This window comes from Bos taurus, chromosome 23 (assembly GCF_002263795.3).
Source record: "Bos taurus isolate L1 Dominette 01449 registration number 42190680 breed Hereford chromosome 23, ARS-UCD2.0, whole genome shotgun sequence".
Lineage (NCBI taxonomy): Eukaryota > Metazoa > Chordata > Mammalia > Artiodactyla > Bovidae > Bos > Bos taurus.
Genome location: NC_037350.1, coordinates 26,036,213 through 26,048,699, shown reverse-complemented (window position 1 = coordinate 26,048,699; position 12,487 = coordinate 26,036,213). Strand labels below are relative to the sequence as shown.

The following is a 12,487-nucleotide window of genomic DNA, read 5'->3' as shown; positions in this document are numbered from 1 at the left end:
GAATAAGAATGAAAATGACACCATAAAGTGGGGAGGTTAACCCTCTGTCTGAGGTAAGTGTCATTACATTCATTGATCTTGCATTGGGTCAATCTCCTTTTCCAAAATTCAATGAAAACAGACAGAAATTGAACTATAGGAGAGGTACCTGAAAAAGATATTGAAGACCAGGAAAAGGATTTTGAAGAGTAGAGTAAAGACACCCATCTGTCCACAATCCACTTGTAGAAGAAGTTATGTCAAGCTTCATTGTTATTTAATCGCTAAGTTGTGTCCAACTCCTTTGTGACCCCATGGCCTGTAATGCATCAGGTTCCTTTGTCCATGGGATTTCCCAGGCAAGAATATTGGAATGGGTTGCCATTTCCTTTTCCAGGGGATCTTCCTGACCCAGGGATTGGCCTGCACTCCTGTATTGGCAGGCAAACTCTTTACCCCTGAGCCAGCAGGTAAGCCTCCATGTCAAGACTACAACATACATAATTTTGATACAGATCTGAATTAAATAATCTTTGAAATAAAAATGTCACTGAAAACTATCATTAAAAGATGCTAATGTTTTAAGGATTATATCATGTTGTAGCAAAAGAAATATTGGCAACTTACAAGGGCGATAGTTTCATAGTCTCTCATGTTGAGAACCAAGAGAAAAATGTAAACAACTAGATATTTCCTGGGATGTATATTTCTTATCAAAACACTAGACAAAATTCAGGTTACAAAGACCATCATTGTGTCATTCAAAATGCAAAGCAAAAAACAAGTAGAAAGGAAAAGAGTACTATTGTTTGTAGAAAAAATTGCAAGAATAACATTGGAAATATTATTATACCTGGAAATGTATTCAGGCACAGTGGAAGAAAAGTGTTGTTTATTGATCAAGAAATGAAAGCAGAATTTATACAGGCTTTGAAGGGACAATGAATAAACGAACTTTATCAGTCTGTTAGCAATCTTCTCTGATCTCTGCAGGCTTCAGGAAGTCTTATTTACCTAAGTGGGGCCCTCGATATTGGAATATGGCAGAGGTCTTAACTGAGATGCTTCCTGCCAGATAGACAAGATGGAATCCAGTTCCTTTCAACCTGATATCCTTTATCTCGTTAACTTTTAAGTAAGCCTATGGGGGAGCCTGATGGGCTTCCATCTATGGGGTCGCACAGAGTCAGACACAACTAAAGCGACTTAGCAGCAGCAGCAAAAATAGATAAAAATTAAATAGAAAGGAAATGATATAGAATGGAAAAGGAATTGAAATAGATTTTAGAAGGGGAAATTAATGAAGTGAACTCTTTATGGGTAAATCTCTAAGTAACAATTTTAGAGGTAAAGGTAGACATTCAGAAACAGGCAATACAAAGAAAGCATGTGGATTATGAGAGTGGGAATGTCAAGCCTCAAGAAATCACTCATGTAAATGAAGTTTGTGAGAAAAAAGGTTTAGAGAGTGTTTTCCCTATGTTCTCCTCTAGGAGTTTTATAGTTTCTGGTCTTATGTTTAGATCTTTAATCCATTTTGAGTTTATTTTTGTGTATGGTGTTAGAAAGTGTTCTAGTTTCATTCTTTTACAAGCGGTTGACCAGTTTTCCCAGCACCACTTGTTAAAGAGATTGTCTTTAATCCATTGTATATTCTTGCCTCCTTTGTCAAAGATAAGGTGTCCATATGTGCGTGGATTTATCTCTGGGCTTTGTATTTTGTTCCATTGATCTATATTTCTGTCTTTGTGCCAGTACCATACTGTCTTGATAACTGTGGCTTTGTAGTAGAGCCTGAAGTCAGGTAGGTTGATTCCTCCAGTTCCATTCTTCTTTCTCAAGATCGCTTTGGCTATTCGAGGTTTTTTGTATTTCCATACAAATTGTGAAATTATTTGTTCTAGCTCTGTGAAGAATACTGTTGGTAGCTTGATAGGGATTGTATTGAATCTATAAATTGCTTTGGGTAGTGTACTCATTTTCACTATATTGATTCTTCCAATCCATGAACATGGTATATTTCTCCATCTATTAGTGTCCTCTTTGATTTCTTTCACCAGTGTTTTATAGTTTTCTATATATAGGTCTTTAGTTTCTTTAGGTAGATATATTCCTAAGTATTTTATTCTTTCTGTTGCAATGGTGATTGGAATTGTTTCCTTAATTTCTCTTTCTGTTTTCTCATTATTAGTGTATAGGAATGCAAGGGATTTCTGTGTGTTGATTGTATATCCTGCAACTTTACTATAGTCATTGATTAGTTCTAGTAATTTTCTGGTGGAATCTTTAGGGTTTTCTATGTAGAGGATCATGTCATCTGCAAATAGTGAGAGTTTTACCTCTTCTTTTCCAATTTGGATTCCTTTTATTTCTTTTTCTGCTCTGATTGCTGTGGCCAAAACTTCCAAAACTATGTTGAATAGTAATGGTGAAAGTGGGCACCCTTGTCTTGTTCCTGACTTTAGAGGAAATGCTTTCAATTTTTCACCATTGAGGATAATGTTTGCTGTGGGTTTGTCATATATAGCTTTTATTATGTTGAGGCATGTTCCTTCTATTCCTGCTTTCTGGAGAGTTTTTATCATAAATGGGTGTTGAATTTTATCAAAGGCTTTCTCTGCATCTATTGAGATAATCATATGGTTTTTATTTTTCAATTTGTTAATGTGGTGTATTACATTGATTGATTTGCAGATATTGAAGAATCCTTGCATCCCTGGGATAAAGCCCACTTGGTCATGGTGTATGATCTTTTTAATGTGTTGTTGGATTCTCATTGCTAGAATTTTGTTAAGGATTTTTGCATCTATGTTCATCAGTGATATTGGCCTGTAGTTTTCTTTTTTTGTGGGATCTTTGTCAGGTTTTGGTATTAGGGTGATGGTGGCCTCATAGAATGAGTTTGGAAGTTTACCTTCCTCTGCAATTTTCTGGAAGAGTTTGAGCAGGATAGGTGTTAGCTCTTCTCTAAATTTTTGGTAGAATTCAGCTGTGAAGCCATCTGGACCTGGGGTTTTGTTTGCTGGAAGATTTCTGATTACAGTTTCAATTTTCGTGCTTGTGATGGGTCTGTTAAGATTTTCTATTTCTTCCTGGTCGAGTTTTGGAAAGTTGTACTTTTCTAAGAATTTGTCCATTTCTTCCACGTTGTCCATTTTATTGGCATATAATTTTTGATAGTAGTCTCTTATGATCCTTTGTATTTCTGTGTTGTCTGTTGTGATCTCTCCATTTTCATTTCTAATTTTATTGATTTGATTTTTCTCCCTTTGTTTCTTGATGAGTCTGGCTAATGGTTTGTCAATTTTATTTATCCTTTCAAAGAACCAGCTTTTGGTTTTGTTGATTTTTGCTATGGTCTCTTTTGTTTCTTTTGCATTTATTTCTGCTCTAATTTTTAAGATTTCTTTCCTTCTACTAACGCTGGGGTTCTTCATTTCTTCCTTTTCTAGTTGCTCAACATCACTCATTATCAGAGAAATGCAAATCAAGACCACTATGAGGTACCATTTCACACCAGTCAGAATGGCTGCGATCCAAAAGTCTACAAATAATAAATGTTGGAGAGGGTGTGGAGAAAAGGGAACCCTCTTACACTGTTGGTGGGAATGCAAACTAGTACAGCCACTATGGAGAACAGTGTGGAGATTCCTTAAAAAACTGGAAATAGAACTGCCTTATGATCCAGCAATCCCACTGCTGGGCATACACACTGAGGAAACCAGAGGGAAAGAGACAAGTGTACCCCAATGTTCATCGCAGCACTGTTTATAATAGCCAGGACATGGAAGCAACCTAGATGTCCATCAGCAGATGAATGGATAAGAAAGCTGGGGTACATATACACAATGGAGTATTACTCAGCCATTAAAAAGAATACATTTGAATCAGTTCTAATGAGGTGGGTGAAACTGGAGCCTATTATACAGAGTGAAGTAAGCCAGAAGGAAAAACACCAATACAGTATACTAACACATATATATGGAATTTAGAAAGATGATAACAATAACCCTGTGTACGAGACAGCAAAAGAGACACTGATGTATGGAACAGTCTTATGGACTCTCTGGGAGAGGGAGAGGGTGGGAAGATTTGGGAGAATGGCATTGAAACATGTAAAATATCATGTATGAAACGAGATGCCAGTCCAGGTTCAATGCACAATACTGGATGCTTGGGGCTAGTGCACTGGGACGACCCAGAGGGATGGTATGGGGAGGGAGGAGGGAGGAGGGTTCAGGATGGGGAGCACATGTATACCTGTGATGGATTCATTTTGATATTTGGCAAAACTAATACAATTATATAAAGTTTAAAAATAAAATTAAATTAAAAAAAAGAAAAAAGGTTTAGGATACTTACCATTTTTCCTCTGGGGTCCTTTAGAAAGATAAAATGGGAAATTTAAGGGCAATATCATGGAATTGGTACACCAAGAAACAAAATTTATTGTAAAATTCACATTTAAATTTTAAGTATCCAAATGCAGATACACACACACACACACACACACACACACTCACACACACAGTGGCTGAGAGCTCACTTGGTTAAGAGACTATTCTCCAAAGGGAAATAAATATAAAAAATAAAAGTATTGCATTAATTGTGAAAAAATTTAAAATAATAATTCTAAAGTTTTCAGTTAAAGAAATGTTCTTTATCTATATTGAATGCACTACTCTTATTATTATTTGGCTTATTACCTCTAATAAACACCTGTGCTTTTACTACATAGATGCATTCAACTTCATTACTGCTATACCTAAGACATACTGAAACAATGGGACAAAGCACAGAATGTCGGAAACTGAGTAACAGATGAATATGTCACACAACCATTGAAAAGAAAAAAGATGAGACAGTTATAGAAGAATATTAGTATCCTGACTTTGAGGAAGATAATGATTGAGCATTGAAGACAAACGTTCAAAGACAGTTGAAACTATGACTCAATACCCAGGTCGTAGTACATTATGTACCCAGTACATTAACAAGATCTTCCCTTTTTCTTCCCTAACAGTTACTGACAGTCAAAAGACAAATACAAAATGCACCCCAAAAGAAGTAACGTGTCAAGAATGGAGGAGGACAAATTTTTCGAACACTGCCATCATTTTCTGTGTATTCTGAAACCAATACACATTTCTGAAAATCAAAATCATGAGATTCAAAGCCCATTTCACCACTTAGAAGGAAATACAGTCTTTCTTGGTGGTTCACATGGTAAAGAATCTGCCTGCAGTGCAAGAGACCTATGTTCCATCCCTGAGTCGGTAAGAACCCCTGGAAAAGGGAACAGCTATCCACACCCGTATTCTTGCCTTGAGAATTCCATGGACAGAGGAGTCTGGTGGGCTACAGTCCATGGGGTCACAAAAAGCAGGACATGATGAGTGACTAACACTTTCACTTTTCATTTTTTTATGTTGTACTTCCAAATATTCCAAGGTTTAAAAAGAATAAGATTGAAAATGACACCATGTAAAGAGGTAGCATAGCTTGCCCTCAGTGATAAAAGTCATTTCAATAATTGGTCTTGCCTTACTCCATTGTCCTTTTTAAGAACATGCAGACAACAAAGAAAACTCATTTGTAAGAGAGGTACTTGATAAGCCATGAAGAGGGACCAAGTTCCTCTTTCCACAGATCTACTTGTAAGAATAGTCGTTTAACTCCTGCCAAATATGTTTACTTGAAATTACTGAGTTGAATGTTCTTTGAAATAAAAATTGTCCCTGAAAACTGTTATTAAAGGATACCAAAATTATTAAAATTTTAACCACTTTTAGAAAAAAAATTCTCACTGACTTCCCAGGACAATGGTTTCATTATCTTTTACATCAAAAATTGAGACTTGAAAGAGAATATAAACAAGTGAACATTTCCTGAGACACAAATATATTGGAGATCTTAAATTCAGGAGTTTTTGGATAAGATACTCAAGCTCAGTGGAAGAATATGCCTCAAGTTTATGGATGAAGGAAGAATATCAGAATACACACAGGCTTTGAAGGGACAAAGCAACTGCACTCTGTAGGCAGTTTCGCTCAACTCTGCAGGTTTGGGAAAGTCTCATTCGCTTAAATGTGGTGAAATTGAAATGTGATAGAGGTGCTATCTAGGGAGGTGTCCTGGAAGACACACAAAGTGGAATCTAATCCAATAGTCTAATCTAATGCTCTTCATCTCATCAACTTTTCCATGAGCCTTATTATAACAAACCACTAAAAAAATAGAAAAAATAAAGACATGATACAGAATTTAAAAAAAAAAAAAAAAAGAAATTGAAATGGATTCTAAGCTGAGAAAATAAATGGAGAGAAATTTCTATGGGGAAGTCTATAAATAAAATCTGCAACTGCAAAGGTACACATCCAGGAGAAGGGCAAGACAAGGAAAAGCATTAAGTCTGGAAAGATAAGGGTGCAAGCAATTCAGTCATATAATAAGGATTTGTGAATAATAAGTTTTTAAAATACTTACTCTTTGTTTTCTGAGGTTCTTCAAAAAGATAAAATGAAAAGTTTAAGGTCAATATCATGAAAATGGAAAGACAAGAAACAAAATTTATTATAAAATTTATGTATAAATTTATAACTATCTGAATGCAGATACACAGACACACACCACACACATAGGGGATGACATCTCACATTTTCAATAGAGGAATAGGAGGAAAAAACAAATCATCTTAAGAAAAAACTATTAAAAGAATAGTTTTGAAGTTTATATTTGAAAAATATTCTTGGGCATCCCTAGTGCCTTGTGCCTCCGTGGTAAAGAATCTGCCTGCCAATGCAGGAGACGTGGGTTCGATCCCTGGCCCAGGAAGACCCCACATACCACAGAGCAACTAAGCCCACGTGTCACAACTATTGAGCCTGTGCTCTGGAATTCGGGAACCACAACTACTGAGCCCATGTGCCACAACTGCTAAAGCCTGAGCACTCTAGAGCTTGCGTTCTGCCCACAACAGAGAGAAGTCACTGCAATGAAAAACCCACACACCACAACTAGAGAGTAGCCTCTGCTCTCTACAACTAGAGAAAAGCCTGCACAATGATGAAGATCCAGCACAGCCAAAAGCTAACTAAATAAAATTATATATATACATATATATATATTCTTTAGCTTTTTTGCTATTTTGTCATAAGTGGTTTATTATTAGGGTTATTAGCTTTGTTTATTATTAGGGTTATTAGCTTTATTTATTATTTATTATATATTTATTTATTATTATTAATTATTTATCATTAGGGTTTTAGACTCTAATAAATTCTTTGGGTTGTTGCATAATAGATGGTGTCCACTTCATTATTATAATAACTAAGATACCTTTAAAGACATGAACATTGACTTAACATCTTTGGCCAGTGTTGCAAAAGAAATGCAGGATTTGTTTCCTGGATAATTCTATTCAGATTTTTATCTACTGATGAATACATAAACTTTTGTAATAGAAATTTCTATTTTAAATAATACCTAAGTGAAGTACTTCTTAATGGAATTACATGAAAGAAGAAATTTATGTACTAAATGACAGTGAAAGTAGTTGTAAAGAAAATGACTGAATATATATTGGAGAAAATTTATACTTCAGAATCTTGAAAATGCAGACTTTTGAAATGTATAACTGCTAAAATTGAGTTGACCCAAAAGAAGTCTCTGCCTAGATTATATCAAGAAAATAAATCACAGAAGTAGTAATGGGGGAAATTGAATAACAAAGGCAGAAGGCAGGCTTCCTTTGGAAAGACAATCACAAGACAAACCATATGCACACGCATGATGTAAGCCACATGCACGATGGTGTTGAGGAGGATGATAATTGAGGGCCAAAGACAAAGTTATGAGAAACACGTGAGAGTACACTTAGGTTCACACTGAAATATGCTGTGAGACATGCCTTTTTCCATCTTCAATTTATTAATGGAATATAATAAAGGATATAATAAATAAATAAAGGAAATAATGTAGAAAACGGGAAGAAAATGGTAGAAAGGGAGGGAGGAGGTCAAATATTTTTTTAACGCTTCCTTGGTTTTCTCTTAGATTCAAACTGACAGACATTTTGAGAATCCAAATCATATAGTTTATGTCTATCTCACTAAAGAGAAGTCACGTAATTTAAAGTTCATACACTTATTTCCCAAATGGATATACAATGGGAAACAGCTCCATAAAAAGAGGCATTTTAGGAGTTCCTCCAGGTTAAGCAACATCAATCTTTGGTATTGTGTTAGTCCTTCTGACTATATAAAAGAAAATATATTAATACCATTAGCAGACATCCTGGAGATACATTTTAAAAGTGATGAGGAAACGAACAATAAAGGGACCCTTCTCTACACATGGGTTAATAGAGAATTAGGTACTTTTAGCTGCCTACGAAATATAAAGAGGTATCTTGTTAAGTTCAATTCACTGAAACAAAAATGTAAACCAAAAGCATCAAGAGGATACAAGTGGTAAAAGCTTAGTATATGAATTCATGTTTTCTGAAAAAGTCTTTTAAAAGTTTCCAAGGAAAACTCACTATTTTTTTCACTAACACAACATTTCATTAATGAGAAATATGTTATGAAATGAGCCTTCTTTAACTGGAAAATTCTTAAACAAGTTAAGAAAAAATGCAGTTTTGAAAAACTAGTAATTTTGAAAGAAAGCACAATATTAGGTAAAACATTTATTGTCCTCAGAACAAGTGGTTAATAAGATCAAGGTTTATTGGAGAGTTAGCTTAGAGCTCACACTTGACCAATGAATGACATCAGAATTTATAGTCCTTGGAGGACCAGAAGATGGAGAGGCTTTACTTAGCAAATTTGCAGTTTTCTTTTCACTTAAGTTTTAGGTCAGTATCAAGTGTATGGATATTGTCCTTTGAACTTGAAAGGTCACAGAGATTCTACATCAGTGATTATTTGCATGAGAACATATACAGGATGAAAATGATGTGGTGATCACCTAACGTAACTCAATTTTACAAAAATCAAAATCAAATCAATTCTCTGGAGACATACGAATTTTTTCACAGCTAATGTTTACAGAAATAAAAGGTCTTCAAAGAAACCAAGGAATGGGAAGAGATGGAATTATGTAAAAAAGAAAAAATTACAATTGTTGTAGTCTATATAAAATATCAGTAAATGAAGGGAGAAAAATGAGTCAATGAATGGAATATAAATAGAAAGGCAGACAATGTTACAATTATAGGTTTATGGGGTAGAGAGTGTCAGGAAAATTTTACCATATATTTTTAGAAGAGCCCCTGGAAAAAAAAAAAAAGAGAGAAGATCTATGTAATTATTTAAAAAAACAAAGACAGTTCACCTTATTTAAAATATTGCTTGTAAAAATTAAAGTTATTCTGAGTCTAATACAAATACAAGAAGAGTAAGACACATATGGAACATAAATATACGCAGGAGCACACAGACATACACACATTTAACACAGTCAGAAGACCAAAACCTGTCAATTTGCTCAAGGATATGCTCTAGAAATCGAGAGAGGCATAAAGTAAGTCATTTTACTATTTTGAGAAAGAATGTTAAGAATTTTAATTATAGAAGTAATCTTTTTAAATAGTTCATAGTCTCTTTTGTCATGAATTAGGCTTTCATTATTCAGTTTTTGCTTCTGGTAGGTCCATACCATTTCTGTCCTTTATGGTGCCCATCTTAACGTGGAAAATTCTTAGAGATGGGAATACAAGATCACCTCCCTTGCCTCTTGAGATATCTACATGCAGGTCAAGAAGCAACAGTAAGAACTGGACATGGAACAACACACTGGTTCCAAATTGGGAAAGGAGTATGTGAAGGCTGTTTATTGTCACCCTGCTATTTAACCTATATGCAGAGTACATCATGAGAAACATTGGGCTGGATGAAGAACAAGCTGGAATCAAGATTGCCAGGAGAAATATGAATAACCTCAGATATGCAGATGACACCACCCTTATGGCAGAAAGCTAAGAACTGAAGAGCCTCTTTATGAAAGTGAAAGAGGAGAGTGAAAAAGTTGGCTTAAAACTCAATATTAGAAAACGAAGACCATGGAATCCAGTCCCATCACATCATGGCAAATAGATGGGAAAACAATGGAAACAGTGAGAAACTTTATTTTCCTGGGCTCCAAGGGAGTCCCTTGGACAGCAAGGAAATCCAACCAGTCAAAACCAAAGGAAACCAGTTCTGAATATTCATTGGAATGACTGATGTAAAAGCTGAAACTCCAATCCTTTGTCTACCTGATGCAAAGAACTGACTCATTGGAAGAGACTCTGATGCTGGGAAAGATTGAAGGCAGGAGGAGAAGGGGATGACAGAGGGTGAGATGGTTGGATGGCATCACTGACTCAATGGACATTGGTTTGAGTAAGCTCTGGGATTTGGTGATGGACAGGGAAGCCTGGTGTGCTGCAGTCCATGGGATCACAAAGAGTCAGACAACACTGAGTGACTGAACTGAATTAAATTTACTCAGTTTGTAAGATAAAATAAGCTATTTGTCTTTCAACAGGGAAACTAAAAGGATAGAAATATCTATGGCAAAGTCTATACCTTTAAACTCTATCTGTAACAGTAGTCATATGTTCATTAAATAGAGAAATTTTTGAAGTGAATTCTGTTGAAATCTAAAATACAGTTGTAACACATCATTACCAAAATACATTAAACACTAAAAATTATATTTCTGATAGAAAATGACTCAAAGAAATGGAAAGATATTCCATGTTCTTGGATTATAGCTAATAATACTTCTAAAATGTCCACACTAATACCCAAAGCAATAAAAAATTTAATGTGATCCCTAAAAAATTACCTCTGACATTTTTCACAGAACTACAACAAGTAATATATATGAAATTTCTATGAAATTGACAAAGCAGTCCTGAGGAGAGAGAACCAAACTGGAGTCATAATGCTTCAAAACTTCAGACAGTGGTACTATTTTCCAGGAGAATCAATTAAAATTATTTGTATACCTGAAAATGCTTGAACAAAATGGTAAAGAGAACTGGATGAATGAGCTTCAAATTCAAATTAACTAATGAGTCATGTTTATTCATGTCTGAGTGGACAATACATGGAAAAACATAACTCACATGATAGACATCATCCCTCATCTCTAAATGTTTGGTAAGTATCATTGCCATAAAAATGGTCCCATGAACCTGATATATGTGATGGGCATCCTATCTTTGGATGTGTTTCATAATGGAAAACAAAATGTACCTATCAGACTAATGCCCTTCATCTCACCAATTACTCAGTGAAATGACTGCAAGTGTCTGGAAAAGCCAATATCCACAGGTAAAGAATGGTTTGGAATTTAAAAGAAGGAATGGAAAATAAAGGAAGTTTGGGTTACTAAAATGACACTAACTTTAGGTCACTTAAGAAAGAAGTGCATAAACATTTAATTGGGAGGGAAATGTAGACATTCAGGAAAGAGCAGACCAGTAATAGATACAGATTAAAAGGCAGAAAATGTTAATGCAATGAGAAACCACCGTTTTAAAGAATTTGGGAGCAACAGGTTTTTTGAAAATTTACCTACTGTCAGTGCAGGTCTTCCTGAAAGAGAAAATAAAGAGATCAAAGTAAATATAATATAAAAGTTGGGAGGTAATTTAAATGCAATGAAAAATTTATGTTTCAAAGTGAACCCACATGGATGTGCACACAAATACACACATGTACATACCACTGCATGAAAACACACACACTCCCACAATATACACGTGTCCAGTGGCTGAGAGCTCAAATATTTCCAAAGAGTCTTTTTCTCAAAATGAAAATGGGCATAAAATGAATGAGTATTCTGATTTGATTTAACATTTAAGAAACTTCAGTTCTCGTGGTACCCTTTAAAAAGTTCCTCATCCTATTTGATATAGCTAGGCTTTTATCATTCAGTTTGTATGATCTGATAAGTACTTTGCCTTTCAGTTAATATGTACATTCATTTTGGTTATTACATCTAAGTGATTAAAGTAGCCACAAACACTGAATTGGAGGCTCTATCACTGAATTGGAGGATCTACCACTACTTCGAGTGGTACTACAGAATGTATTGCCTAGGCTCCACCACTAAAAATATTTTCATCAACTAGGAATACATAACACTGTGTATGTGAAGTTCTCTTTTCCTAAATAAAATTTCTCTTAAGTTCCTTGAGAAGAAAAATAAAATAGTGACTGTGAAGTGGGTCTAAATGAAGTGACTTAGGTACATCTTGGACAAAACTTTCACGTCAGCCACTTTGAAAAACCTAATGGCTACAGAGGACTAGGATTAGTAAAATTTACTTGACTGAAAAGGAATGCTTCATTCATTATGATAACAGGACAAATGAAATAACAATATTGGGAGAATAATTTAATAGCAAATGAAGACGAAACCCTTAGTTGCAAAGATAAGATCCAGAAAAAAAAATCATGTAAAATATTCATAATTTAGAGTTGAGATAAATGATTCTTAGAAGCTGAAGTGA

The 12,487-nt window shown here is 34.9% G+C and overlaps 1 protein-coding gene across 1 annotated transcript in view; it reads right to left on the bottom strand.

The window, feature by feature from the left end:
- LOC104969893 (butyrophilin subfamily 2 member A1-like) overlaps positions 1-11,563 on the bottom strand; it is a 77,743-nt gene extending 66,180 nt beyond the window's left edge. The window contains exons 1-4 of the mRNA XM_059880601.1: positions 11,551-11,563; positions 9,233-9,253; positions 6,466-6,483; positions 4,342-4,359 (exon numbers count right to left, since the gene is read on the bottom strand). The gene's annotated coding sequence lies outside the window, so the exon portion shown is untranslated. The remainder of the gene's footprint in view (positions 1-4,341; positions 4,360-6,465; positions 6,484-9,232; positions 9,254-11,550) is intronic.
- Between the last annotated feature and the right edge of the window lie 924 nt (positions 11,564-12,487).